Here is a 27,223-nt window from a genome sequence, read left to right on the forward strand (position 1 = left end):
GGTTGGCAGGCAGGGGGTATTCTGGAATTGAGTCCTGTGTCGGGCCCCCTGCTCAGTGGGGAGTCTGCTCCTCCCTCTCCCTCTGCTCCTCCTCCTCCTCCCTGCTCATGCTCTCTCTCTCTCTCTCTCACTTACTGTCTCTCAAATAAATTTTAAAAATCTTTTAAAAAAGAGACAAACCATTAAGCATAGTATAAACACAAATAGCATTCTTAAATGCTGGCTTCTTGAAGAGGAGAAGAAGGGGAATGTATTAGCAGAGGAAGGGGGGAGAAAAGAAAGACGGGATATAAGAGGAGGCCACGGATTCAGTGGACAAAAGCAACAGTGTTGGCTCTTGTATATGCTCTCCTTTGAAGTGTCAAAATATTAAAACAACTATTTCCAGTTTTCCATTGCTTTCATTCTTAACTGTTGGTTTCGACTGTGGGAACCAAATCAACCTCCTCAATGAAATCATTTTCTAACCACAAAGGCAAGAAGAACTAAAGTTAACTACCGAAAAGTCGTGTCAGAAGCCAGGTGTTAAGGGCTGATGCCCCAAATTCATACACTATAGCCCTGATCCCCAGTGCGATGGTGTTGGGAGGTAGGGCCTTTGGGAGATAAATGCGTTAGATGCGGTAATGAGGCCGGAAGCTTTATGATGGGATAAGTATCTTTATAGGAAGAGGAACACAGGCAGCTTACTCTCTCCCTGTGTACACCTCAAAAAAGAAAAAAAGGCCCTATGAAGTCACAGTGAGAAAGTGGTCATCTACAAGGTAGGAAGGGTTCTTAGCAGAAACCGAGCCTGTTGGCATCTGCATCTTGGACTTTCACCCTTCAGAACTGCGAGAAATAAATGTCTATTGGTTAAGTCACCCAGTCTATGGTATTTTGTCATAGCCACCTGAGGTGACTAAGATACCAGAGAATTGGACAACCACCTATTGGCTAAAGGTCATGGTCATAGTAGGGTTGGGGGGATGGACTATGTGTGTTTGCTCGGATTCTTCATGTGAAAGTCCTCTCAAGGATTCTGACTGTATCCGCATTTTGACATAGGCCTCTTAAATGCCAGGTTGCCTGTAATACGCAAAGGAATGAGTCACTAATGATGGAAGGTCAGGTTCCATACCACGTAAGAAATCTGTTTCTCTGCGGGGAAGGAAGAAATTTTCCATTTCTTTTTTGTCTGTTTGTTTCGACTCTGCCACAGGCCAGAGATTCTCTTCCTATGAGAGATCCTTTGTGGACATATTTGCATCAAAATATCTCTCCCTCCATTTCTCACCTCCTTTCTGACCTTGTACACATGGTTAAGTGCTGCTTATCAAGCAGCTGTTGCTGGGAAAAGGGAGAGGTTGTGTTGGGGGGGCCCTCCCTCTCCTCAGCTATCATGAGCTTCTCTGGCTCTGCTTCTGCAGGATGACAGGGAGTGTCCCACCCACTGTGACTAACACTTCTGTTGAAGCACTTAATTGCTGTCCTTCTGACAAGTCTTCAGAGCATAAGCACAAGTACACTACACCCCACTGCAACAGATAGCTGATAAGCTGCTGCTGGGGCTTGGGTGAACAATTCACTTTCTACTTCTTTTTTAGAACCTTCCACAGCAGAATGCCTTTAAAGAGCTGGCTATTGCAACCTCTCATAGTCAATGGAGCCAATGACAATCTCATCCCCAAGAACATTGTTGGTTTGGGGGCAATGCTTTGCATTTAATGAAGACAATAACTTTCCACAACTTCTAGAAAACACAGTTTGGCTCTATGGTGGTGGCAAGTGCTTATTTTCCTTCATATCAGCCCAAAGAAGTTTTCAAAGTTCAGAGATTTTCCTCACTAACAGCTGGTTAATAACTACAGATGGAAATTTCTTTGGCAGCAGGCTGAGGAGCCCGGAGAGGGTAACCAGCGCTCAGAGGACTCTTGCCACCTTGCCACCAAGCAAGAGGAACTGGTTTTCTGCAACTGGTTTTATGACACCAGTGGGGAAACTGATTACCCTCCAGTGGAAGTGCTGCAGCTGGTTTGTTCCATATCATCATTTGCCTCCTTCTCAGTCCCTGCCTTGTGTCAACTATAGTTCCACCTTCCTCAGTTTCAATTTCAGAAATGCAATTTCCCTGAAATGGCTTTTCTCTGACAACCTGGGCTGGTGGCTGCCTCTGGCCACACCTTACCTCCAAGGCAAACAAGCACCTTTAATTTGGGCTCCCAAGTGGAAATAACAGATAGTCATCAAGAACAGAGGGCTCTTGCCTGGGCTTGCTCAGAAAATCCCCTTTGCAGAGGGGGTGCAGCTGTCTCCCCAGCTCCCTAGTTACGTGTCCCTCATCAAATTGTCAGGACATTGAATTCTGTCAAATATTAACCCTTGTCCTTGGTTGCTTTAGTGAAGAGAGATGAGGGTGGAAGGTAAAAGAGAAAGGGCATGTAGAAATCAGAGTGAGAGACACTAAGGGAGGACCGGAAGGAGGAAGGGAAAGAATGAGAGTGGGGGACCCAGCAGGTCCTCTGGGCACAGGGAGCCGCCAGCCTCACTACCTACTTTGCCCATTCGCATTGGGGGTCAGGGCTCTCACCACAGTTCATTGCTCCAGTTGGAGCTTTTGTTCTTATTGTTATGAAAAAATATGTAATTACCAAGTGGGGAATAAAACAGTGAGGCTAAAAGCTGCATGTGCAGTAAGATTCCCCCTTTGAAGTATTTGTTGGCATAAAGGTTTGGAAGGCCATAGATAGAAATTTTAAGTGTTATCTTGGAAAGGTAGGATTATAGATGAGGCTTTCTGTTCTTTTTGCTAATCTCTACTTTCTACAATGGGTGACTATTGTTTACAATAGAAAAGTTAAAGTCATACTAAAAAGGGAAGGAAGAGGCAGACATAGAGGAAGAAACAGTGGAGTCGAGGGAAGAAGATAAAGTTTTGTGAGGCATGTGATAATGCGGGCATTTAATCAAGCTATGCATTTCCCGGTTTTAATTGCCTGTTCTTTACACTCAGGGTACGCATTTGACTACTATTTACAGTTTTTTAAGAGCTCTAATTTTTAAATCTGTAGAGCTGTATTTCTTAAGCAGAGGCGCACATGGGAATCAGCAGGGAAATTCTTTCAACATGTCCTTGCCCGGGTCCCACACTCAGAAGTTCTAATTCAGAATACCCATACGGCCTGGGTAGGAGGTTTTTGAAAAACATTCCCAGGTGTTCTGATCCTCATCCTTGTTGAGATCCACAGTGTGCAAGACAATTCACTGAAAGGAAATATTACAACTTCTAATTTCATTGATTTTCTATGGCATCCTTTAAAGATTTCTACTTGTATGTGTATTAATGCTATATATAATAATATTGATATCATAAGACATGCATAATTTGCAAATAAATGTACATATTTGAGGGTGGGTTAAAGACATTTTTCTTATAAGGATGCACAATAAAAAAAAAAATGGAGACAACTGCTTCAGAGAAGTAAATATAAGTGGGATAACTCAAGTGTCCAACCAAATTAGAAATTTTTCTCCAGCCCGAGATAGAGAAATGTCTCACTGCAGATGCTGACTCATTTTGACCTACTTTGTTTCCTTCTTAGAGATGCATTACTATTTACTGGTCCTGGGTCATCATTTGTGGCGTATGATCTTCCCCAGGTAGGCTGCAGCTGTGTCCTTGGTAAATGCACATGCATATACATGCCCCAAGTACAGACGTCAGCATTTGGACGCTCTCAAATCCTTCAAAAAGCTGATCATTATTTCGTGGTTCCTACTTGCTAAACTCTTACAGCTGCTTTGAAAAAAAGCAACTAGATTGTCTTAGCATAAAAAGAAAAGCCATTAATAATAATTAACAAATAAATATTGATTTAAAGATAAAACTATAGGAAAAAGAGTGGGAAGTAAATCTTCTGGATAAAGATAGGGAATTGAATATGCACATGTCTCCTTCTGCTTTTTTGTGTAACCTCAGTAAAATGATGGTAAATTAATTTTTCAAAGGGAAGAAATAATAGCAATTTAAAACATTTTTAACTCCTCATAGTAACAAAAATTTTGAAATTGAAAAGTAAGAAATGTGGCCAATGACACAGCAGACAGGAAAACTGAATCCTAAGTTAGCAGTGGGGAAACTCAAGAAACTAACCAGAATGTCCTAAAGACTCAGGAATTGGCAGCACTAATTGGCAGTGATGTGGGGGTCATATAAAACCACAAGGAGTGGTTCAAACTCCCTTTAGAAAACAATGAGTCTCCCAGATCCACACCCCTCTCTGCAGAATCAGGCCTGTACTCCTTTCCCCACTGCAGAGAGACTGGATCAGGGGTCTGTAGACTGGAGGAAATCAGGCAGAGATGAGGACAAGTGCTTTAGGGAAAGCAGAGGGATGAAGTGGATAGACAGAGACATGGCTCCTTCCCTGCTCTGCTCCCTTGGTGCTGGAAGTTGGAATGATGTCTCTGGGGATAAGCCCTCAAGAGTTCTCTCTGGGCATTTTGGTCCCCAAGAGGCAAAAAAAGGCACTGATTTTGGGGTCCTCCAAGCAAACAGCCCAGCCTCTGATCAATAACCCCTAAGATTCAGAACTTCCACTTAGCTGTTCAACCCCCATTCTTAAGTAGTAGCAAACAGTCAAGATTTCCCAGACATTTAGGAGAGCTTCTTACATGAAATACAGAGACCAAAATGAATAGAAGAAAGCAACCTAGAGGAAAGAGAGACCATGCAAGTTGAAGAAAACATCTAATACCTTTTGACTAATATCCTCAGAGCTAAGATATGTAACCATCAAATAAGTATATGACATTAGAAAAAGGAACATGTGGGGAAAAAATAAGACCTGTTGGAAATTAGAAATAGGATGATAAAAATTAAAATTCAATAAAAAGGTTAGTAACTTAGGAAGAGTAAATCTCTGAAATTAGAGCAAAAAAGAAAGAAATGAAAGATAAGAACAAAGAGGAATCCATAACTGAAGATCTAATACATGAAAATACAATTTCTGAAAAGAGAGAACAGAGAAACCAGAGAAGAGGCAATCATTAAGGACATAATTCAAAAATATTTCCCACCACAGAGGAGCATGTGTTTCTGGAACAAAAGGGCTACCAAATGCCTACACAAAGATTGAAAATAGACCCATACCAAGACACACCAGTGTGAAATCTCAGTACAAGGAGGACAATGAAAAGATACCACAAGCTTCCAAAAAGGAGGAGAAAATAGCTCCTATGTAGACAATGATGAATCAGAATGGTTTCAGGCTTCTTTATAGCAACCCTAGAGGCCAGATGGCAACAGCCTTCAAAATTCTCCAAGAAAATGATTTCCAGTTTAGAATTCTATACCCAGCCCAAACTATCTATCAAGTGTCAGGGTAGATTAAAAATGTTTCAGGCATGTAAATTCTCAAGAATTTATCTTCCACGCCCCTACCTCAGGAAGTCCCCAGCACATGTGTCAAAACATGAAGCAAATAAGAAAAGAGGACACCAGAGCTAACCCAGGAGGAAAGCACCCTGGGGTGACTGTAAAGGGAGATCCCAGGATGAGAGCTCTGCCTCAGATCCAGGTTGCAGTGCATTAGAGGGATTTGGGAGAGAAATTGTTAGAGTACCTAATATCCTAAAGATTCTGGATGTCTTGAGAGCAGACATTGGCAGGTAGCAAATATAAAGGTGTAGAAAATGAAACAAACAAAAAATAAGAGATTTATTGGCCCCAAGGACAACAACAAGGTGTCCGGGAAAGGAAGTCAGCATGATTTACAGCAGTTCAGCTGTGAATAGTGTTTTACAGTCACCCTAACACAAACACTGACCGATGAAAGCATCATGGAACTGAGAGAATGGAGAAGGGGGACAGATGAACGTATATGGTGGGAGCAGCAGGAGGAAAGACATCAAATCCTTATCTTCTATCCTGGAGACAAATCAGAAAATGGCTAACATTGAAAGGGCAAAACACATTTCAAGCTTGTTAATTTGGAGACCTGGAGATAAATATCAAAAGAAAAAGGTTTAAGTGTGGGAAATGGTAAAGAGGGATGGGGACTGCTGTTTCTCATGACAAGCCTTGTAGAACTAACACTATAGATTATGGGTATGTACAACTGACTCTTGGGGATGAAGAACAAAACAAAACAAAACAAAACCTATTAATATTTTCTTCAAGAAAACCAGAGTCCATCTCCTCTCCTTTCTGGATTCTAATTCCCACAGCTCTGCTTGCTAGAGACCTTCCCTGTTCCCTGTGAGCTTCTCCAAAAATATTCTACAGCTGTACACTTATGCTTGCCTCATACCCTGTAGTCCTGATCCAATCTTGTGATCCACCATGATCTTGATAAGAGACATTCAGTTTTTGAGGCTCCCAATATATTAGAAAAGGGGAAGTTGCAAAAATGGGATTTAAAACTGTGGGTGAGCTTTACATGTTTACATTAATAAAGAAATTCCTTTATCGGATACCAAAGTGCTGCCAGAATTCTAAATTTCAGGGCCAATGAGAATGTGAGGCCCAGGCCAAGCTGCCTCCTGCCCCGCACCTCCCCTCACCCCAGCATTGCTCCCCACCCCGCCCCTAATTTCGGGCTCAGCCTTATCCAGGGATCCATTTCTAATTTTACCATCTTCCCTTGCCCCGCCTGTCATTGTGCTATTTCCTTCCCTTCCACAGAATGTATATTATTCTGTATTTGTCTTCACTGAGCTTCATTGAGTTCTGAGCAATTCCTCTGGCACTTCCTCACCCTGCTGTCACCTGTCCTTTGAATCAATATGCTCTCCATCCTAACAACCCTCATTAATTAATTAAAATGCCCTCCTCTGCCTGTTTTCCATTTTGGTACCACATTCACATTTAATGAGCATGCTCACCATTCCATTATTCAGGTCACTGATGAAATGTTACATCACCAGCCCCGATCTCTGTGGACACCACATTTGTTATGTCCTCCCAGGTTAATAATAATCCACTGTACTCATTCTCTAGGCATGCAGCCACTCGTAATTATGTGGTTTAGAATTTAAATTTTAGACCAGTGGTTTGAAAACCTGGCTGCATGCTAGAGACACCGAAGGAGATTTTAAAAATATGGATCCTGGATCCTACAAAAACCCTGTCACACTGTGTTAAAAACTTGGCCCAACAAGTGAGCCTGGTCACCTTAGATACAGAATCTTCTTTGCCTCTTTGAAGAGAAGTTACATATTAGAGATGGTTTGCAGGACCTTGTAATAATAAAAGCGGTGGCAGGCCATCAGATTTTAAGTTCTAGTTTTCCTTTTCTTGACTCTGAAGGGAAAAAAATATTGTTAAATTTGGTCATGGCTGCTGCCTTAATTTCCTATTTCTGTTGCAAACAACTGTAGTGGCTTAAAATAATACAAACTGATTATCATACAATTCTGGAAGCCAGAAGTCTGACGTGAGTCTCACTGGGCTAAAATCAAGGTGTCAGCAGGGCCGTGTTCCATTCTGGCTCTACTCCTTACTTTTTCCAGCTTCTAGAGGCCACCCACATTCCTTGGCTCGTGGCCCCATTTTTCTAGCAATGTGAAGTCCTACTCATGCTGTTAGCTCTCTGGCTCTCTTTCTCTCTTACCTCCCTCTTTCTGCTTTTAAGGAAATTTATGATTCTGTTGGCCCTGCCCAGATAATCCAAGGTAATCTCTGTATCTCAAGGTCAGCTGATTAGAAATCATTTGTTTTTGGAGAGCCTGAGTAGCTCAGTCAGTGGGGGGTCCCAACTCTTGATCTCAGTTTAGATCTCAATCTCATGATTGTGAGGTCAAGCCCCTCGTTGGGCTCCATACTGGGTGTGGAGCCCTGTTTTTGCCAAGTAGCCTAACATGATCACAATTTGGGGGAGTAGGACATGGACGTTATTATGGGTGGGGATATTATTCTACTTACCACAGGAGCGTATTTAGTTTTCTCCTAATAATTTTTAGATAAGATATAAGTGGATATAAAGCTCCTCAGCTAGAATTCTATATGAAGCTCATAGCCCCCTGGACACAATGGCACATCCTGCCTCCTCCCTAAAGGCCGATTCCCAGAGCCCAGGGACCAGCTGTGACCAGGGCCTTCCATATCAGACTGCAGAGCAATTGCCCACCCTTTGGCTCTGGAGACCACCTCATTAGGCCAGTAGCCCCCAGGAGGGGATCACTGTGTTCAGTATAAGCTGGAGATCTCTTTCCCACAGACACTGGGGGAGGGTGGGCCTGGAGCAGAAGCAATACAGTCATCCCTAGGGTAACCTCAATCCGTTCTCAATCTCTATGGCTGCACAAAGGATTCTAAGCCATCAATTTCCATTGGGAAGTCCCTGGCACCTTCCTATGTTCCCCATTGAGTCAGAAGCTCAAGAGGTGGGGCCCAGGAATCCGTTCTTTAAGACTTCTGGTTTAATTCTGTGTACAGTCAGGTTTACTGGTTTTGACCATACTTTTTAGTTTAATGAATATATTGTAAGGATTAAAACTGAAACCTTGCTAAAATTAAAACGTATTAGCATTAGCATCTATTACTTTTTTAGAAATGTCAGATTCTTATATATTAACATATATACATGTACTTATGTATAACATATATAATATGTTAATATATGCTAATATATAATAACATTAATAACATATAAGTGTTATTCTTATATATTACTCTCTGATAGAAAAAAAATCAGATTAAATGGATGTTCTACTTAAGAAAATCCAATGGGTTGAAACCAGATTTACAAATAATAATAATTAGGGGTAATATTTTATATTGCAAAGTAATTCATTGTATTATTTCCTTTCAACAACAAATCCCACTAGGTCTCTTAAAATATCAGACAATGCACAAAAATTCAGTTTTTATATTGCTTTCCAGGAGAATTTCTAGTGCATCAAGCCCATGCACCTGAACCCTGATGAAGCTGGGCTTTCAGTTTGAGGAATCTCAGTGGAAGGATAAACAAAGAAGTTGACTGACTGGTCTATAGACTCTGTTGTCCAGGTCTTCCTCTCGGAGGTGGGTTAGCACCAGTTGTGCTATTGGCCGCACCCTTGTCTGTGGTCCTGCCTACCTGGCCCCACCTTGAGGCTCAGCCCTGCACTCATCCCTGGGAGGAATCCTGAGGTCACAGGAGTTTTAGCTCAGCACTGAGAACAAGCATCAGATAACCCTGATCTTAGTCCTCACTTTTGATAATTGGGATCTTGGCTTTCCTCACCAAGTATTGGCCTATAGCTCGAGCTTCTGCTTGAGGTGTCTGCTTTCTTTGGAGGCTTTTTTTTTTGTTTTTTGAGTGGTGGAGGTGCCAAGGGAGAGGGAGAAAGAGAATCTTAAGCAGGTTCCACGCCCAGTGCAGAGCTTGGCTCTGGGCTTGATCTCATGATCCTAAGATATGATCTGAGCTGAAATCAAAAGTCAGATGCTTAATTGACTGAGTCACCCAGGTGCCCTCTTCCTCAAAGCTTTTTTCTGCTTCTCTGAATGGCAGGCTTTCGGACTTTTAAGCTGAAACCTTAGCCATGTGCAGAACCGGAGCTGGTACCTGAAGAGATAGGTTCAGATCCACCAACCAGTGGCTTGACAATGATTTGTTCTCCTGAGCTAGGATTCTCTGATGGCCTGGCCACCTCACCCCCTTTGCTATGGACTCTCTCAAATACCCATGACATTGTAGCACATAGCTGTGTACCTGGGCTTTCTTCTTTTGGGCTCTGACTCCTGGGTCTGTTTGTAGCCTTAAACTGGGCCCTGGCCTGCTTTTATGAAGTCTTAATTCTGTTCTAATATATGCATTTCTTCTGATTAAGGGTTACATCCCATTCTCTATATCTCCAGCTGCTCGTTGAATCCTGCTCCAAACCAAACAGATCCTCTGGATCCACTTTAATGGAACAAGATCTCCCCCAAGATGAAAGTCCCTTAGATCTCAACACCTGCCCAGAATAGCCTCAGCAACTCTGAGCATAGTTGTTTGTTCTGTTGTCCATCCTTTGTAAGACCTGCCATGAGATAGGTCAGCCTTCCATCTGGCCCTCTGGTATCATGTAGTTATTTGAGTCTCAATTCTGAGATCCTGAAGTTTGATTCACTTATTTGATCCTTAAAGATTTTATAGATTTCTTCCCATCTAAATGAGCTAATCTACTCCATATGGTAGTTGTGGAATAAGGCATGTAGAGTGCCTTGTGCTTGGCCTATGGTAGGGCGATCTCACTATTTCTTCTTTCTTACTTGTCCCCTAGTGATTACTGCTCTGTGTGGCTAAAAGCTTCACATATTTCATGGCCAAACAGGTCCAGAAACTCTTATCTGGATGACCTATCTCATCTCTACTTCCTTAGAAGTCAAGAAAAGCCTGAGTCACTTGCAATTTTTGAATCTCTTTGTATATAAATAAATCTTAAAAGAATGAAAAACCAAGACACAGACCAAAGAAAATATTTGCAAAACACACATCTGATCAAGGACTTAAGTCGAAGATAAAGTAAAAAAATAAAAACAAAAACTTAAACCCTCTTAAAACAAGGAAACAAACAACCCAATTTAAAGGTGGGCTAAAGATCCAAACAGATACCTCACCAAAGAAGATATATAGTTGGCAAACACTCATATGAAAAGATCCTTAGCATAATTATGTCATTAGGAAATTACAAATTAAAATGAGATGTCCTACTACATGCCTATGAGAATGGCTAAAATCCAGAACATTGGCAACACCAAATGCTGGTAAGGGCTTGGAGCAAAAGCAACTCCTTCATTGCTGATGAAATGCAAAATGGTACAGCTACTTCAGAAAACGATTTGGTGGTTTCTTCAAAACTGCACATACGCTTACCATATGATCCAGAATTTTCACTCCTTGACTTTACCCAAAGGAGTTGGAAATGTATGTTTACACAAAAACTTGGACATGGTTGTTGTTAGCAGGGTTGTTCATAATTGCTAAAACTTGGAAGCCACCAAGCGACCCATCGCTAGATGAAGGGATACATAAATTGTGGTACCTCTGGACAATGAAACATTATTCTGTGTTAGAAAAAAATGAAACATGAACCAGAAAAAGACATAGAGGAGCCTTAAGTGTGTGTTGCCAAGTGAGAGAATTCAGTCTGAAAAGGGTACATACTGTGTGATTCCACCTCCATGACCTTCTGGAAAAGATCAGTGGTTACCAAGGGCCCAAGGCTTGAGGAATGAGAAAGGGACAGGAAAACACGGGATTTTTAAAGCAACAAAGCTAGTCTGTAGGATACTGTGATGGTGCACATACGACCTTGCAGATTTCCTAAAACCTGAGATCTGTACAATGCGAAGAGTGAACCACAATGTACATTGTGGACTTCAGTTAAAAATCACGTGTCAACATTGATTCAATAACTGTGGCAAATGTACTACCAATATACTCTAACACAAAATATTAATAATAGGAAAAACTGCATGTGCGGGTGGGGGAGGGGAGGATATGGGCGCTCTCTACTATCTGCTCCGCTTTTCCATAAATCTAGAACTGTTCCAGGGAGGCCTGGGTGGCTCAATGGGTTAAACATCTGCTTTTGGTTGAGGTCATGATCTCAGGGTCCTGGGATTGAGCCCCACATCGTCCATCGGGCTCCCTGCTCAGTGGGGAGTCTACATCTCCCTCTCCATTTGCCTCTTCTCTCGTTCATGCTCTCTTTCACTCACTCTCTCTCTCAAATAAAGAAACAAAATCTTTAAAAAAAAATCCAAACTGTTCTAAGAAGTAAAGTCTATTCATTACAAAAATAAAGAAATACTAAAACAGGGTTCATTTTAAATGTGGTTTATTTTAAATATCTCCATTTAAAAACCCAGTGCTTTTTAAACAAACACTAATATAATGCGATATAATTGTGCTGCTCATAAGGTAATTGTGGGATTATAAATATCTTTTTTTTAATTCCAGTATAATTAGGGATTATAAATATCGTAATGCATAATGCATGACAGATGAATGGTCTGGTAATGGGGGCATGTTCCAAGCTGCATGATGAGAGCTCTCTTCCTTCAGTCCTCGGAGTGCATCTCTGTTAATGTACATGAAACTTCACTTGGCAATAACCAGCATGGGGCTCCCTTACTGGGAAGCCTCTGAGAGATGGAGCAGCGGGATGGGCCCTACTGGGACTTAGCTTGGTCTTCCTGAACCCACCTCTGACCCTACCAGTTCCACTTTTGAACTGGAGCTGGCCAGCTGCTTGCAGGTTGGCATGTCTAGTGCTAACTGCATATCTACCTAGACTTCCAAGGCTCTCCTGCTTGTGATGTCCCATGCCTACCTCCTGAGCCTGGCCCCATATAGAACAATATAGAACCGTATAGAACAGTGACTGTACCATTGCGTGTTGCCTACCAGAATGCTTGTGGTTAGTAGATCTCAACAAAGAGGGGACTCGAGATTTAAAAAGAAGGAGGAATATTTCATCACGCGTAAGGCCCTCCTGCAGGGTCACTTCTGGGTCTAACTGCCTTGGCTGCACTTCCTCTATCCCTGGGGGCAAGCTTAGTCCCAGACAGATAGAAATGAACAGACTTGTTGATTTTACTTTTCTTTCATGTTTTTCAGGTTTTTTCTAATTATGACAGGAGTGAGTACTCCTAGAAAATTTGCAAGTCACAGAAATGCATAAAGAAGCACAGAAAGAAAAAAAAAATCAGCCCAAATTACCCAGAGGCAACCATTTATATATGTGTTTAATTTTATGTGTGTGTGTGTTTAGCTCCACAGTCCTTCCTGAACCTCACACAATCAGATTTCGCTCCTCCATTTTCCTGGAACTGTTCTCCCGTGGGTCGATGTCTGTCAACCTCCCTGGTGTGGTCTGGATTCCATCTCGTCTTCCTTCTCCAGGACTTGACTTCCACAATTCTTCACCTTCGCCCACATTATCCATTCTTCCCTTTAGTGGATCGCTCCTATCAGTCTGCAGACCTGCCTTACATCGCACATCTTACACTTTTCCTTGAACCCATTGCCTCCTCCCCAACCCTCTTTATAGCAAAACATCTTAAAAGAGACATCTAGATTTGCCTCCTCTACCTTCTCCCCTCCCGTACTCTTCAATTTGCTTCAGTAGGGCTGTCCTCGCTCTACTGAAAGGACTCTCACCAAGATCATCGGTGGCTCCTAGTTTGCTACATCTAATGGTCGATTCTCTGTCCTTATCTTCACTTCTCAGTAGTGTTTGATATAGCTCAGTCTCCTTCCTTCCAGAAATAATTTAGACTCTTGGCCTTTATTGACATCACACTCTCCTGGTTTTCCACTTATTTCACTCTTCCTTGTAGCTCTTTTTTTGGTCCCGCCTTCTATGTCTGACTTGGAAATGTTGACTGATTTCAGGCCTTCTCTCTACAACCTCTACTTGGTAATCTCACCAATCCCACTGTTTTAAATACCATTTCTATGATATGGACTCTCAAATCAATGTCTCTAGTTTTGGCCCTTAGGATTAGTTTCACATGAGGTTGCATGTTATCAGGAAAAGCCCAAATAATAGTGCTTAAACAAAATAAAAGTTTGTAATTTTTTTCAATGCTTATGAAAATTCATTATACAAGAATACTTATTCAATATATAAGGAAATATATTTGATGTATAAGCTTGAAGGAAAGCAAACTAGGACTTGCATGGTGGCTTAATCACCATCAGAGACCCAGGGAACTTCCCTTTATCTGTTTTATTATCCCAGATCTTGGCTTCCATCCTCAGGGCATGTCATTATTTCAAGTTGGCTACTGGACATCCAGCCATTTCATACACATTCCAGACTGCGATAGGAGAAAAGTGGAAGACAAAAGTGTTCACTTTCCAGTGGACTCAATTCCCTTTAAGGAGGCTTTCTCGTTTCTTCACAAAATGTCCACTTACATCTTGTTATCCAAAACAGAGTCATATGGCCAGGCCTGGCTGCCAGGAAGGCTGGGAAATAGTCTTTATTTCAGATAGCAGTAGAGCCAGCTAAATACCAGGGTTCTGTTACAGAGGAAGAAGAGGAGAGTGAGTCTAGAACATCTCCATTTGGATGCCTATTGGGCTTTTCATACCAAACTTGGACAAACCTCTTGATTCTCTTCACCCTCAAACCTGCTCCTCCCAACCTTTTCCATTTCAGACTAAAAACCTAAAGTGGTTAAAAAACAAAACAAGGGCAGCCCCGGTGGCTCAGCAGTTTAGTCTGCCTTCGGCCCAGGGCATGATACTGGAGACCCGGGATCAAGTCCCACATGGGGCTCCCTGTGTTGAGCCTGCTTCTCCCTGTACCTGTGCCTTTCTCTCTCTCTCTTTCTCTGTGTGTGTGTGTGTGTGTGTGTCTCTCTCATGAATAAATGAATAAAATCTTTTTTTTTTTAAATCTTTTGTTAGGAAAACTCAAACATCCTGAAAAGTAGAGCAAATAGTCTAATAAATACCAATAGGTCCAGCATCTACCATGCTTATTTCACCTATTTTTTTGAACTGAAGTATTTTTAAAGTATAGTCATTGTGACATTGAACTCAAATTCTTCAGTTTGCGACTCTAAAACCTAAAGGCATTTTTGTGCATATCTGTGATACTATCACCACTCTTATCAAAATGAACAAACCTTGATTCCTCTCTTCTGCATCTTTTGCAGCAGGTCGATCCCCAAGTGATGTCAGCTCTCAGCCACTCCTTACTCTCTGCAATGCCACCTCATTCCATCACCCATCACCCCTAGACTTCTGCTCTAGATTCTTCCTTCTCTTTTTTTTGCACACAGTACCAAGATGGCCTTTTAAAAACTCAAACTGCATTGTAATCTTCCCTTGATTAAAACCCTCCAGGGATTTTACCCTTGTGATTAGAATAAAACCCAGGCTTCCTTGAGACCTACTTGATCTGACCCCTGCCTGCCCTTCTAAGTGCTCCTCCTCCTCCCCCCTCACTCCTGCCTTGTCTTGTATCTTCAAATACCGGAGCAATTCCTGCCTGGCTCCAGTATTTGGTGTACCTTTTGCCTGGAAGATTTTCCCCAGGTCTTTGGATGGCTGGTTCCTTTTCATCCTCAAGTCTTACCTCAAATGTCACCTCCTCACAGAAGCTCCTCTGCTCATCCTCTCTGGAACAATGCCCCCGTTCCATCTTCAATCAAGGCATAGGCTGTTCTCCTCTTCTAGTTCATGTGGCCTTTATTCCTCTTTTAAATTTTATTATTTGTTTACCTATTGATGGCCTGTCTTCCACTTGTGAATGTAAGCTCCATGAAAGTATCTAGAACAATGCAAGATGCAAAATATATGAACAACAAATGATGTTGGAGAATAAATCCATAAACTGATTCCTGGATTCAAAGATGTTGCTTTGAATTTCAGCTCCACGACTTACCAGATGTAGTGGGAAAGTTGCTTAGTTTGGCATTGGAATACCAATGTCACAGAACAATCATAAAAGTTAAGGGGGATAATTATGTAAAGCACTTAGTATATACAGCATTTGATGCATAGTAAGCCCTCAAATATGATAGCTGCTATTATTATTACTGCTATTAATCATTACCTATGTGTGCCGCATATGATCCCTGTGAACATTGCCTCCTTAAGACTCTCCTTTTTTGCCCTTTTGATGCCATATACTACTGTTTTGCTACCCCTGGAATGCCTCCGGGTACCTTCTGTGACACAACCCCCACCTGATGACTGCATAATAATTCTTTCCATGCCAGGTGCCATGTGTTGCTTGCTCACAACTGCCTGGACACGAGACGAGCACCCGATTGATCTCAAGGCAGCATCTGTTGGTTGGCCTTGGTGCTACTCTGGCTCAAGAGCTCCAACCAAGTGTTCTCTATGGAGGGTGATAACCAACTAAATAAATGAGCTCATTTCTTATGAGGAATGTGGACAGAGAGTGAGAGGGAGCATGAGAGAGAGATATTGTATCAAGGGCAGGAGAAGCAGGGGCAGAGAGAACTTGACTACAAGGACGCCTGAGCTGGGCAGATGAACACGTAACCTAGTCACAACAACTTCACTGTATCCTGATGACCTTTCAGGCCCCATGAGTCTTGCTGCTATTTGAGAATGTCTTCTGGGGGTGCCTGGGTGGCTTAGCTGGTGAGCATCTGACTCTCGGTTTTGGCTCAGGTCAGGGTTTCATGGGTTGTGAGACTGAGCCCTGCATAGGGCTCTGTGCTTAGCAGGCAGGGAGTCTGCTGCAGATTTCCTGCCTCCCCACCCCTGCCTTCCCTGCCACTCACTCACGCATGCATTTGTATTCTCTCTCTCTCTCTTTCTAAAATAATTCTTAAAAAAAAAAAAAAAAAAAAAAAAAAAAGCAAAGAATGTCTTCTGGCTTTCTGTGCAACTTCACAATACCTCTATATCCGAGGTCACTTATCTGTTCCTCACATGACGAAGATCCTAACCAACACCCTCCCTGAGCCGTTTCACTGGGTTGATTTAACAACCATTTATTAGCATTTGCCATTGCTCACTGCTCATCCATTCTCATAACTTGAGGACTCCTCTTTCTGTTGGTAATTCACCAATTGCATCTCCAATCTGACTGCTATTATTATTACCTATTTGTGCTGCAGAGGTTCCAACTCAAACTTCTGGGGCCCCACAGGCACTTAAAAGAACTACCTTCCAAACAAACTTAAAATTTGTCCCCTTTCTCTCTTCTCATGCCCTCGGTGGCGCAAATATGTCCTTCCTCTTCTGTTCCCTGTCTTGGCTGATGACACTGCGCCTACTCCCAGTCACTTGGGCTAAAGATCTTGGAATGATCTTTGCAAAATCTGTTTTTATTACCTTCCACAGCTAATCAGCATCTGCTGATGCATCTGTCCCCTTTCTTCTTTTACGATGCCCTTCAAGACTGTAGCTGATGTGGCCCTTCCCCATTACCTCTCTTCCTTCACGACTCTCCCTTTTGGTCACCTGCTCCCAGGCCACTGACCTCCTTGCTTGTCCCTGAACAGGACAGAGACAATCCTGCTCCAGGGCTTTTACATCTGCTGTTCCCTTTGCCCGGAACCCTTTTCCTGAGCTCTACTCTATGTGTTCTTCATATTTCTGCTCAGATCCTTGTGTCACCTTTCCTAATCTCTTTGTTTATGCTCTAAAAACCCGCCAACTGACTCTCTTTAATCCCTTTCACTGTTTTATTTTCTCCATAGCTCTTGAACATGCTACATAATTTACTTCTTCTTTTCATTTGTTGTATTCCCCTCTCCTACTTTGTAACCCTACCTGGTTGAATATGTGCACCCTGGGAGCAGGAATTAATATCCGCAAGGCTCACTACAGTGCCTGGCAAATAGTAAACCCTCAATAACTTAGTGCTTAATCCATTAATTCATTACTCAATCTCTCCCTGCCACCATTGTTTGTTTGTTTTCTTTTTGAACAAACATTTTTCAAGATCCGTTATTATTAAAATGGGTCACGATTCTAACCTTTTGGCCCATTCGGCCACTATACATGCTTGCTCAGCAGCTGAAGGGCATACTTTAGTAGCATGTGTGAAAAGTGAATAAAATTCAAATGAAACAAATATTCAAATAGTTTTCATAGGCTGCGTTCTTGTAGTCTTGCTACAATGCCAATGCTACATCCTGGGCATATGTTTCTGACCCACATGGAAAAATTATAAATCTGGCCAGTTGGAACTGCCATCTGGAATAGCACTAGATTTTTCTAATAAGCTCGGTGTCTTGGCCATTCTCAGCCATTAAGGGCTTAGAACTGTCAGAGTGGTGGTGTTCCCAGCTACCCCAACTGTGCTTTGTCCTTGCTACAAAACGCAGTATCCTGTACCTTCTGGAAAAACAGAGACCCATCTGGTTCCCCCAGGAATATAGTGGAGACTGAATCCTGCAAGAATCTATGATGTTTTTCTTTTAGTTTTCTACTTGCACTGAAGTCTTGGTCCTTCCCTCTTTTTCAATAAGTAAGTATTTTTAGAATATTTAGAATAGACTGATTAATTTTGTCTAAAAGCCGTGTTATATTCTGCTTCTATTTTTTAAAGTTGTTTCTCATTATAAAAACAACATATGCACATTTCATTAAAAAATGTAAATATGGGGAAAATCATCCAAAGGTTTTTGGTATAATCACTATTCATAGTTTGCCATGTTTCTTTCTATGAATATTCTTCTAATGAATATATACTTCTTGCTTTTTTTCCAATTAAGATTACATATAACAATATGCCAATGTTAATACAAAACTCTTTATATGCATAATTCTGAATAAATAAGTAACTTAATTTAGGTAACTTCCTTTTTTTTTTCTTTTAAAAATCATTCTCCTACATTTGGACACATATTTCCAATTTCTTACATTAAACTGAAGTTGAGATTAACTTCTTTGTACATATGGCTTTCCTGACTTTGGGATGATTATCTTGGACTGAGGTTCCAGAGAGCAGTTACTCATTCATGGAGCCTGAATGATTATAAAGTGCTTGATATACAACCTAACTTCTTTTCAGAGCTGTTTTCCTTAAGCTCCTTTGGATGCAAAGAGTCACTCAGGTCACTTCAGTCACTGAGAAGTTTATAGGAATGACAATTGGAGAAATATTCAGGACAGGAATGCAGGCCATAAAGCCAAGCCTCATGTAATGTCACAGAATGAAAAAGAATTAGCTGAGCCGTGCAGGCTGTAACTGAAGGTCATTCAGGATGCAGGGAGCTCTGAGGACTGGTTGTCACCTTGTCACCCTCCAACAGTCACAGCTCAGGATGCTCTGCCCTAGAGATCCACCATTAACAACTGGTCTGTTTTATCTTCTGTTCCTATCACCAACTCCTCAACTCTTATTTTTTTAGATTTTATTTATTTATTCATGAGAGACACCAAGAGAGAGGCAGAGACATAGGCAGAGGGAGAAGAAGGTCCCCCCCCCAAAAAAAAATAAATAATAAATAAATAAAATAAAAAAAGAAAGAAAGAGAGAAGAAGGCTCCCTGTAGGAAGCCCAATGTGAGACTTGATCCCAGATCCCAGGATCATGCCCTGAGCCAAAGGCAGACGCTCAACCGCTGAGCCACCCAGGTGTCCCTCCTCAACTCTTCCTTATTTTCAGCTCATTTTCACCACAGAAGTAATCTGATTGGCTCAGCCAATAGTCATTATGCTTATTTAGACTGAATTTTTACTTCAGGCCCTGTAATTGGTCACTTGGACAGATTATCTTTGGCTATTCTTGGCCAAGAACCCATTTCTGTCTCAATTTTTTATGGGGCTCAGGGAAACAGAACATGACTTTCTTACATTAATCTTGTGGTAATTTGCTTGTCATTATTTTTTTTTTAAATAATTCTCCTTATTTATTTATTTATTTATTAATGATAGTCACAGAGAGAGAGAGAGAGAGGCAGAGACACAGGCAGAGGGAGAAGCAGGCTCTATGCACCAGGAGCCCGATGTGGGATTCGATCCCGGGTCTCCAGGATCGCGCCCTGGGCCAAAGGCAGGCACCAAACCACTGCGCCACCCAGGGATCCCTGCTTGTCATTATTAAAAATATTTTGCCACCAGTGACTGAGGCACTGATGAGTCAGTCCCAGCCAAAGCACCATGATGGAGTATCCCTGTCAGTTACCATCTCTAGATAAGGAACCAGCAGGCTTGGTACCAGTTTACATGTCCATCAGAAAGGTAAGAAATCATAGCAGCACTACTCACAATTGCCAAAAAGTGGAAACAACCCGTGTCCATCAATAAATGAATGCATAAATCAAAATGTGGCATATCCATATAGTGGAGTAGTATTCATCCATAAAAAAGAAATGAAATATTGATACAAGCTACAATGTGTATAAGCCTTGAAAACGTCATTCTAAGCGAAAGAAGCTAGACACAAAGGACCACATGTTGTACGATTCCATTCACTTGAAATACCTAGAATAGGTAAATCCATAGAGACAGAAAGGAGATTGTTGGTTTGTCAGGGGCCGGGGGAATGAGGAGCAGCTGCTTAATGAGTAATGGGATTTCTTTTTGGAAGGTTGAAAATGGATTTGGAACTAGATAGAGGTGGTGCTTGTGCAACACTGTAAATGTACTAAACACCACTGAATTGTTCACTTTACGATGGTTAATTTGATGGTATATGAATTTCACCACCACCACCACTCCCCCCCCCAAAAAAAAAAAAAAAACCCAGCAATCCTTCTCTGGGTATATATATGCAAAAGAATTGAAACCACGATCTCAAAGAGATACTTGCACGCTCATGTCCATAGCAACATTATTCACAATACCAAGAAATAGAAGCAACCCAAATATCCACTGATGGAGGAGTGGAGAAATGAAAGGTAGCATATACATGTAATGGAAAATTATACAGCCTTAAAAAGGAAGGAGATCCTGTTGTATGCTCCAACACGCATGCAACCCGAGGACGTTATACTAAATGAAATAAGTCAGTCACAAAAAGACAAATCCTGTAGGATTCCACTTATATGAGGTATCTAAAGCAGTCAATTTCATAGAAGCAGAAAGTAGAATGGTTGTTACCAGGGGCTAGAGAATGAGGGAAATGAAGAGTGATTGTTTAATGGGTACATAGTTTCAGTGTTGCACGATGAAAAACTTTGAGATCTATTGCACAACAGTGCGAATATACTTAACACTACTGAACTATACATTTCAAAATGGTTAAGATTGTAAATTTTACATTGTGTTTTTACCACTTTTTTTTAAAGGTAGAAGGGTGCTGAATATCTGTAATGAGAAGTAGACACTGGCTTTCCTTTTTAATTTCTACCAATTTTATAGGTTAAATCAGTATGTAGTTCTGAGGTCCCTATCTTCTTTTATTATCAGTAATGTTCATTCATTTGTTCAACAAATGTGTAAATGTTGTCCCAGCCATCAGACAGCATGCTTGGTGCTGCGGTAATGAGGTCACAAAGGACAGTTGCTGCCCTGGTAGAGTCATTGGTAGGGGCAGTCCCTACCGACTCGCACTTCTGACACAGTGAATTAGAATTAAACCTGTGTTAAGCACCAGGAAGCTGCCGCATGGGTGTTTCTCAGATTTGTATCAGGATCCTGGCCTAGTCTGGGAGTTCTCCTTGAGAAAATGAGCTTTCAGGTAAGATCTGAAGGGTGAGCAAACATTGACTAACTCACGGGAATGGATGGGTGGGATACGGTGGGGGGAAGGGTACATCACTGTTTAAAGCCCTTGAAATGAGAAGGATCCTTAAGGGATCTTGATCTTCACCTTTTTTAAGCAATGGAAGGTCAGGAAAGGGTCTTAATGGTGTGTGGAGTTGAGATATAATTAGATTAGTCTTTTAAAAATGATATCTCTGTGCAGAGAATGCAATGAAGAAGAGCTACAGAGAGTGCAAGGAGGCCACTTAAGGGGTGCTGCACTAGTCTTAACCTTAATTAGGGTGATGAGAGGATGATGGTGAAGACACTTAGCAGGTAAGATTGACACTATTTTGCAATATATTAGATATGGAGTTGCAGGAGAGGGTGAAACTAATGATGGCTTCCTACTTTAATCTTTTTATGTTTTTTTTTCTCCTTTTCTGACTGAAATATTCCTGTCCATTGTTCATACTTAATTTTGAGAGCTTCCTTTTGCTTTATATGAATGGGATATTAAGGACAATAAAACCCATTTTTTGCCTTTGTTTCTTTTCAAGTAAGCTAATTTAAAATTTTTCTTATAATTAAATATTTTCATTGGTATTATGCAATTTTTTGAATGTTTATAGTAACTTCAGTCAGGTTGTTGTCACAATTCCTTTGGTTGTAGGCTGACTATGTATAAATAATGCTAAAATGAATAGGTATGAATTTAAAGCTGAAGGCTAATGAGCAACTAAATTAGTATTTCAAAGAGGTGTCAAAAGATGACCCTTGCCCATTCCCCACCCCCATAAGTGTGGCCAAAGTGAAAGTCAGTATCTTAAAGTTTATCTTCAGAAAGTTATTAACATCTCTCATATAGAGGTAAACGGTGAGCAAATCTCACTCCCTCTTCTGTGTCCATTCCACTCAATGCTCCCTCCTTGCAATCACTTTTATTAATTTTCAGAACCTACTTCCTCAAAGGTAAATATATGATTCCATTCTTCCTGCTTATTTTTAAAATAAAAAGTAGCATACTACACACATCGTCCTGACCCATGGTTTATTCATTGAACAGTACGTCACATAGCCCTTTTCATATCAGAATATAGAGTGTGTCTTCATTTTTCAGAGTTGTATTACATTTTGTGCCTGTACGCCATAATCTGTTCAAACTATTGAGTTCAACCCTTTTTTTATTACAAACAATTTGGCTCTGAATAATCATACACACATCATTTCACACATGTGAAGAACAACTGTAAGATAAATTCCCACACTTAAGATTTTCTGGGGTTTGGGTAAACTACAAAGATGGATTCAGGTTGTATGGAGCCTGAAGATAATTTTGTGGGCCTTCACTAAGAAAAAGGATACAAAATTATCTAATTCAAAGTAGGTACAAAATGAATATTTTTTGAATATGAAAGCAAATAAATATTTATATAGAATATGAAAGAAAATCACAATAGATTTTTAAATTTTAAAAAGCTGAAAAATGCCATGAATATCACAGAATCTTGAAAAATAACATAAAATCTGTACTAAAGAACTGCCTGGCATATCCCTATAATGCCTTTCTCACTCCCACCCCCCCTTTTTTGGCTGCATACACAAATTACCTCTTCTATGGCCACAGTTTTGTGATATCATTTCAGAGCAGAAAGCAGAAAGATAACTCAGTCTTCTCTTTAGCATGGTTGGCTGAAAATTTTTTTTAAAAATTTTTGACAGTTGGGATTCATAAGGCATTCAATTTCACACAAACATGCTTGCGATGTGTGGTGCTGCTACAAATTTGTGTCCTACAACTCAGGAATGCTGATCAATTCTATTTCATGTGATTCCCATTTTTAAAAAGATTATAAATATCTGGTGCATTTATAATCTCTACATAATCAAGTATATCCTGGCAGGCAAAAATATCCATTTTGACCAGATATCTGTAAAAAGTAAGCATCCTGCTTATAATTTTACATACCTAATGATTAAAATAATTTCCCACAGATCGGTTTCTGGCTCCATTTATATCAAGCTTCGTTTCTTTTCCACTACCTACATGATTCTAATACCAGGCACCAGAAGACATATTCATATTTCTGTAGCAGCTGGTAGTCAGCCTAGCAGGTGGTTGGCAAAGGGAGTAGTAGAAGTATCTGTGGAAACCGGTCCAATCCCAGGATGCCTAGCAGTAACCTGGCTCTCAGGGAAGTGACTGCACAGCACATAAATATTTCCTACTAAATCTAAGCTGAATGTCCCTCCAAGTCGGCTTCCTTTACCTGATTTGAGGAGCTCCTGATGCCATTCCAATGCTATCCTTCACAAAGGAAAGCAGATGGAGAGGAAGTCTGAGTGGAAAGAGAACAATGGCTTTAACCAATTGTGATTAAAATACCTTATTTTGCAAAGTTCTCAAAAACACCATAACACTTTAAAAAATTGTTGGGACTCTTCCCAGGGCCTCAAAGGGGGCCTGTGCAAGTGAGGAGTCCTGACGTTTATACTTCATTCGTTCCATAGCAAATCTCCCAAATTGCCCTTCGTGGAGGTTATACCAAATTACTGTTCTACCCATAATGCAAAGGCTTCCTTTCCCAAGGTCTTGAATGTGGAGCGTGTTATCAAATTTGGAGATTTTTGCCAATCTGATGGGGAGGGCAAAAACAACTTAAAACAGTTGCATTTTCACAAATTAGGAGTTAAATTGAGCGTTTTTTTCTTAGGCTTAAGAGCTATATGTGTTGCTTTTTCTGTGAACTCTTAGTTCATTTTCCCCCCTCTTGTTTCTGTTGGATCATTGGTCGTTTTCTTATCAATTGCTGGGAACTTCTTATACATTAGTAGATGCATTTTGATCTTGATATGAATTACAAGTCTTTTTTATCTGTTTGTTCTTATTTATTATTATCTCTTAGCCTCCTTATTATTATTCTTTGAGGTATAATTGACCTCTAACATTATATTAGTTTCAAGTATACAACATAATGATTTGATATTTGTAAACATTTGCAAAGTGATCACTACAACTAGTCTAGTTAATACCTGTTGCCCTACATTGTGACAAAAATTGTTTTTCCCTTGTGATGAGGACTTTCGAGATCTACTCTCTTAGCAACTTTCAAATATACAATACAGTATTACTAACTAGAGTCACGATGCTGTACATGACATCCCTGAGGCTTCTTTATTTTATAACTGCAAGTTTATAAACTTTGAGACCTTTCATCCATTTTTTTTCCTTATTTTGTATGTTTTTGTTGCTCTTGTTGCCACACTGAAATTTTTAATTATTATAGTGTTAACTCTATCATGATTTCATTTTTTTCTATTTGAATCTTTGATCTACATGGTATAGAAAGTGTTTTTTTTTAAAAGTTGATGGTTTATATGAAGAATCTAGCATCTGTAGAAGATGGAGACATTCTTTTTTTTTTTTTTTTTTTGAAGATGGAGACATTCATCAAGGAAAGAGTACTGTTCCCAAGTCTCACTTAAAAAAAAAAAAAAAAACTATACTTCTAATCAAAGCTTAAATAATAATATGCTTCCTTCAACAAGTTAATATTTATTGAACACCCATTTCGTGCTAAATCTTTACATTTCTCTCGTTGAAAAATGCAACTCCGGGCATGAGAAAGAGTTCCAAATAAAGAAAGTGAGGACTCATTACTCTCAGAAATAGGAATAAGAAATAAGTACAGTGCTCTGTGGCCAGAAATAAACATTGTTCATGCTTCCCAGACATCTCAACATTTATAGTATTATAGACGGTTCTGTCCTTTCTTCATGGTTGGTGCCACTTGCTTCCTGTGTCCCTCTGTGGGGACGAGCAAGCTTCCTTTGTAGTGCAGGTAGTTATTTTCCAAGAAAAGATCAAATGCTCCTCTCAGCTGGAAACACCCACTCTCCGTGTTGTTTCAAAGGGTTTCTCACTCCTGCATTCCAGACATGTCCAAACTAAACCCTGGTCAGAAAAAGACCTGGCCCTGAGTTTCAAGGCAACTTGTCTTTTACTCTGGAATTAGATCAGAAAAATGTGCGTATCCTTCACTTACGATGATAATGGATTAATTACATAATAACTTTACACGAGTACTTATTCAATATTCATCATTAACAAAAGTAGTCTTTATTCTTCTCTTGTGTTCAAAGGTGAATCACAACCTGGATTCATTTAACATTCAGTTCTGCGGTTCTCCCCTCACTGCTTAACAGAGTTCTTTGAGCAAATTTAGGGAATCAGAACCTACTTATTTTTGAAGGAAAGGGCCATTCTACGGCAAAATCAGGAACTAAAAGACGCGCATTAGAACTGAGAGGTGCCTCTGAAATCTCTTGGTTCAATCCCTTCGTTTTAAAGACAGGGAAGTAAAGACCCAGAAAACGCTGAGTTTAATGACATGTTTCTTGTATTTATCCCAAGTCAGCACGCCCATAAACAATGCCTTCTTTATTTTTATTTGATTAATTCATGTGGTTAGTATGTGAGTTCGATTCCTTTTAAAATGCATGAAGTAAATGTTGGAGAGGATGTGGAGAAAGGGGAACCCTCTTGCACTGTTGCTGGAAATGTGACCTGGTACAGCCACTCTGGAAAACTGTGTGGAGGTTCCTCAAAGAGTTAAAAATAAATCTGCCCTACGACCCAGCAATTGCACTGCTGGGGATTTACCCCAAAGATACAGATGTAATGAAATACCAGGACACCTGCACCCCAATGTTTAAAGCAGCAATGTCCACAATAGCCCAACTGTGGAAGGAGCCTCGGTGTCCATCGAAAGATGAATGGATAAAGAAGATGTGGTTTATGTGTACAGTGGAATATTCCTCAGCCATAAGAAATGACAAATACCCACCATTTGCTTCTATGTGGATGGACCTGGAGGGTATGAGGCTGAGTGAAATAAGTCAATCGGAGAAGGACAAACATTATATGGTCTCATTCATTTGGGGAATATAAAAAATAGTGAAAGGGAATAAAGGGGAAAGGAGAAAAAATGAGTGGGAAATATCAGAAAGGGAGACAGCACATGAGAGACTACTAACTCTGGGAAACGAACTAGGGGTGGTGGAAGGGGAGGTGGGCGGGGGGTGGGGGTGACTGGGTGACGGGCACTGAGGGGGGCACTTGATGGGATGAGCACTGGGTGTTATTCTATATGTTGACAAATTGAACACCAATAAAAAAATAAATTAAAATAAAAAAATAAAATGCATGAAGTATAAAAAGTTGGGAGAAAAAAATAAATCATCCCAAATCTCTCTACTGAGGGACAGTGACTGTTGACAGGCAGCATGACTGTCACTAAGGGAACAGGCTTTGGACCCAGACAGAACTTCATCATTTAACCTTTCTGGGTTTCCGTGTCTTTATGGCTACACGGGAGATGACAACAGTCACCTCTCGATGAAGATGAGAGTGTCTTGCATGGGTAAAGCACTGAGGCCAGCAAGCGAGACGATCGTATTCAATTCCTATTAGCAACTACTACCAGTACAGTTGAGAGAACGCTCCATACATTTTTGTACCATGCTTTTCCTCACTTACTCTATCACCTGCATTTTCCAGGTCATCAAAGAACCTTTATGAATATAGATCTTTCACGTCATGACCCCCCTTTGTGGAGAAAAAAAAAAAGAAAAGGAGTTATTTTCCATTCCAAAGCCAAGGTTGCATATACCTTCTCCTCGAAAGAAGTAACGCTGAATCAGCAACTGCCAACAAAGGGGAAAGGAAACAAGGGTTAATTAAGAGGAACTATTTTGGAATAAACAGCTGGATTCACAAGGGTGTGCATGAGAATGCTTTGATGCGTGCATTTAGAGAGTGAAGGATATGGAATAATTGATGGCTCTATTGGCAGATCAAAGTGTCTCAAGGGCATCACAGGCTGCGGAGTTAAACCGTTTGCACTTTTCCTGCATTTAGTGTGTGTATTTTGTGAGCATAATAATAATTTGTACGCACACAGAAGCTTTCATCTGGGGAGGAGCTCAAAGCACTTTGAAGATGTTAATAAGAAAAAGACCTGCTAATTAAGATTGCTTAAAAATAAAAACTCTCCCTTCAGCATGTTTACGTGGTTGCCGGGAGGATTCTGACTTAAAGAGATTTGTTATCACAAGTGAGTTAGTCCACGTTTTCT

At 40.6% G+C, this 27,223-nt stretch overlaps 1 protein-coding gene and 1 long non-coding RNA gene across 3 annotated transcripts in view; one reads left to right on the top strand and one right to left on the bottom strand.

The window, feature by feature from the left end:
- Window positions 1-11,777: 11,777 nt before the first annotated feature.
- LOC111091745 lies at window positions 11,778-15,769 on the bottom strand. Its single transcript, XR_005375973.1, has 3 exons — window positions 15,659-15,769; window positions 15,046-15,240; window positions 11,778-13,982 (listed from the first exon to the last, which is right to left on the bottom strand). It is a non-coding gene; the product is annotated as an uncharacterized LOC111091745 (long non-coding RNA).
- Window positions 15,770-20,928: 5,159 nt separating this feature from the next.
- The window catches only part of MED4 (mediator complex subunit 4), a 56,199-nt gene continuing 49,904 nt past the window's right edge, over window positions 20,929-27,223 (top strand). Inside the window, exons 1-2 of one of the 2 annotated variants that reach the window (XM_038569520.1) lie at window positions 20,929-21,081; window positions 21,310-21,422. The gene's annotated coding sequence lies outside the window, so the exon portion shown is untranslated. The remainder of the gene's footprint in view (window positions 21,082-21,309; window positions 21,423-27,223) is intronic. The other variant, XM_038569521.1, reaches the window with a different exon arrangement.

The sequence above is a fragment of the Canis lupus genome, chromosome 22, assembly GCF_011100685.1.
Source record: "Canis lupus familiaris isolate Mischka breed German Shepherd chromosome 22, alternate assembly UU_Cfam_GSD_1.0, whole genome shotgun sequence".
In the NCBI taxonomy this organism is placed as follows: domain Eukaryota; kingdom Metazoa; phylum Chordata; class Mammalia; order Carnivora; family Canidae; genus Canis; species Canis lupus.